The sequence below is a fragment of the Pinus tabuliformis genome, chromosome 4_1 (assembly GCF_031772625.1).
Source record: "Pinus tabuliformis cultivar Carrire ecotype Pingquan chromosome 4_1, CPIR1, whole genome shotgun sequence".
NCBI lineage: Eukaryota > Viridiplantae > Streptophyta > Pinopsida > Pinales > Pinaceae > Pinus > Pinus tabuliformis.
This window is the reverse complement of record NC_142303.1, coordinates 382,667,772-382,671,875: the sequence shown is the minus strand read 5'-3', so window position 1 is coordinate 382,671,875 and position 4,104 is coordinate 382,667,772.

Below are 4,104 nucleotides of genomic sequence, written 5' to 3'. Positions count from 1 at the left end.
AAATAATCCCATCCACTGATGTCTCAGAAAATTTTCCATAATAGGGGGGTGGTGATGGATTCTTTTGGTGTTTATGGGTTCTCTTTGGTTGAAACCTCCTCCAATTGCTCCTATTGCTCCTTCTCTAGGTTATCTTAGGGGAATTTTTCAATATTTTCCTCTTATCAGTCTTGGGTGCAGAGGTAACGGCTAATGTTTTTTCTTTTTAACAGAGGAGGAGAAAGATGATAATTTTAGCTATGAAATAAAAAAATTATTTTCTCTTGTCTTGCCCTCTTATGTGATAAACCTTCAAAGGAATTACTGCGCAAGGGTTTGCTATAGGGTACCTGATTTAAGAAAAATTATTCATGCAATTGTATGAAAAACAGACAGGGAGGAGGCCACTTACCTTTTTCAGGATGACTCTCTCATGTGCATGAGGGTTTGAGGAAACATTTTGGTGGTTTTGGCTCCCTTTATTTCCTTAATTCATCCATGTAGCTTCTTTTATGTTCTTGTAGCACTTCAAGTCCTCTTGTAGCACCTCTTATAGCACCTGCAATCTCAACCTATAGCAATTCAATGGCAACCCTGGAAAACTCGGGTAGAATCTAGCTCGTCCTTCGGTACCTTGGTGGGTCTCTCCAACTATTTTCTAGGAATGAGAAATTGTGCAAGGCAAATCTAGCCTTGTAATTTTATTCCCTTTTGTCGTAATGGCTTGGAGTGCTTTGGTGACTTGGCTCTTGCACAAATTTTGCTCTTTTAATCGTTGCCTCCACTCCTCGTAATTATCACCCCACTCAATTTGACTTTTCCATGTTGTATGGGTGGTTGAGTGAAATGTATTTTATTAATCGAAGGTGGCTGAGTTTACTCACCACATCCAGCCCATAAAAACTCCATTCTTGGTCATTAAACACATTTTTTTACCATTATGTGCATAGGGAAGAGGTGAGGGGTGTCATACCTGAGCCTACGTGTGATGTCGAAGTGTTGGCGATGCATGCACGTTGATGTTGATTCTGAGTTGATGATTGATCAAATGACCCATGGAGGTGTTGACTTCCTTTTTTTTCTTATGCATAGGTCTTCACAACATGATGATGTAGTCGACTGATGAAATATTTCTTCCATGCAGGCCTCTTTCCAGTGTTTGATCTGTTGTTGTTGGAGTGGATAGATGACCTTACAACTGCTCCTTAGGGATGGTGTGACTTCCCTAGGCTTCAATAATGGCTTCTTGATGCATCAGGGTGGCCAGATCTTTTACTTTGAAGCTACAAAAAAATTTGGTCCATGGTCTTGTTGGATTTGTGCAAGTTGCTACAGGATTGACCTCCTTCGTGTAGTAATCACTTTGTTCCCACCTCAAAACCTCATATTGCATTCAGGGGTTAGGGTCACAAATAATAGTGGGTATAGAGACAGGATCAAAATCATCAAAAAGTGGTGAAGGTGGTGAAAAAGGTGAAGGCAAAGTCCCTTTTTCTATGTTTCTTTTTTTGTATGGGAAGAAGTGGAATTTTGAGGATGAATTTGGCTAAATGGAGTGGATGAGGTGTGAAGGAATTTCGGTGGACCTCTCCCAACATTTTCCAATGAAAAACATGACCTTTTGGATTCTTTTTCCAAGTGGATCTCTCTCCTGTAGCATTTCAGGTTGCTCCTATAACAATTTAGGATAGTCATGTAGCAGTTCAGGACAGTCCTATAGCATTGCAAGAATGAGGCAAAATATGGTTTAGTTGCTTGCTAGATGATGGAGAGAGGTAGGGAGGTGGATGAATGAGGATGAAAATGTAATGGATGGCTAGGGAAAATGGAGAAATGAACTCTGGACCCTGTTATGTAAACATTGTCCTTCTGACTATCTAGGGTCCTGCAAAAGAGAAATGTTAGCAGAATTGATGTAAGGACTCCCCCTTGTGTCTTATTTCCTTCTTTTTTTAGACATGCAAAATTCCTCTAGAGAGGTTTTCAATGTGCATGCCTGACCTAAGCACCTAAGAGGAGGTTTTCACTTAGGGATGTTTTCATCTTATTTTCCTTCTCTCTCTTTTTTTAACTTTTTTTTGTTTTTTCTTTGCCCTTGGGCTACCTCATAGAGGTTTTCAACCCTATAGTTGGCCTTAGATGCCTCATGGAGGTTTTCATATAGGCCCTTTTTTCTCTCTTTTTAGAAGCTTTGTGGACTGAGGACTATGAGCCTCCCAAACACATTCAACTCCTTGTTAATTGAACTAATAAAATATTCCTTGGACAAAGGTATTTTATACAACTTCAACCTGCAACCATTAAAAATTAAGGGAATACCTTCCTCATCAATTGTTCTGATTTGAACAAACTTATTCTCATGACATTTTTCCACTAGAAAGGGACCCAACCATCTTGTCATTAATTTTCCTTTGAAATCCTTGAATCTGGAATCATATAATAGGTCCCAATCACCTTCTTGAAAAGTCTTCTCATGCGAAATATTCCTCTCTAACTGGATTACGTCAGTATGTAGGAGATTTTGTGGCCTGAATTCATCTAAACCATTGAGTTGGAGCAGACTCTCTTGTTGTACTATAGTGAAGTCCGGGTCTAACTGGGCTACCATCCTTAAGGTATTTTATTCAAATTCAATGTAAAATAAGGCCTTCTTCCAATAGACTAGTTCGAATGGATTAAATCCAATAGTGTTGTAGGCCCAAGTGGCTTCTACAAGCCTGTCTACCGAATATTTTTTTCTACTGCTAACAACCTTGGTTAGTATGTTCTCCAAAGATCTGTTTGTGACCTCCAGTTGCACATTTTCCTGAGGGTGATTCCAATGTTGTTGACATTACTGCCAAGTGTGGTTATTATGAAGGTACTATAACCAGTTAGAATGTTATGTATGAAAAATATACTCTAGAATTGTGTAGAGGGGCTGGGAGATATTACGAAGTAGCATTGGTGGGTCAAAATAGAATGGTTCTCAAATGGGCTTCAACTCCTATGTTGTGGGTATCCACCTGGAAACCACCTTAATCATCATTGTTAGATAAAACTTCAATGTCATAATAATATCATAATTGGCAACTACAATGGCCATCTTTTTTATTCTGCACATGATTGGGATTTATTTTTTATATTAATATTTATTTTTTAGTTGTATAGGTAGGTTGTGTAAATAATAATTTTATATGCATGACAAATAAGGCTTATATTATATTTTTTGTGCACTAAGTTTTTAGTCAATTTTAAAGTTAAATTACAAGTCTCAGAGCTGATATCATAACTCTATTTAGGATTTCCCATCCACTCATTCTCATTCTAATACACAATTTTAATTATAAATGTCAATATTACAATTATGATCATGTTGACGGTGTTGGACCCGCCAACATTCAAGGGGATCTCCCCTATAAGAAGTCCCAACTAGACCTCATACTGTTTGGAGTAGGAGTCCCAGCAGTGGATGGTAATGTAGTGCCTTGACCGTGGTAGCGCGCAGAGCTAAGTGTGATGGCTTTGGTCGGAAGCAAGTGTGTGACCTTGCAGTGATTCAAGTGAGATGTGTGGGGGTTCTAACACACGAAGGGGAAAATGAAGTGTGTCCTTTAGAAGTATGTAATAGTACGAAGCCTAAAAGGAACACACAAGCAGAATTCCATCACAAGCTGCAATGCGAAATAGTCCACAAAAACAAAGTGACGGGTTAATCCAACAGCATGCCTTCAACCAGATTCATACAATTGCATACAAAATAGTTCATAAGCAAATGCATAATTTAAACAAAATACATTTCTAAAGTAACCAGAATAGTCGAACTACAATAACAACATATGTGTGAAAATGTGTTGCCTCAGTTATATTATTATTAAGTGAAAGTTCCATCCATACATACACCATTGAGAGCCACTAGCCCCAATAGTGGAACATTAGATTCAACACCGCCTACTCCTCCAAATAAGTGTACTCACTCTACACTATGGAGAAGTCAAGGCTCGTCATAATACTTCCAAGCCTCCTCTAAGCCTAAGCCTAGCCAAAATCTTGGCTCCCAAAAGCATATTCTATGAGTTATGAGGTAACAAAGGGTGGGGTGACCCTTGACATTCCCCTTTGACTCTTTGACTACCCTCATGACTC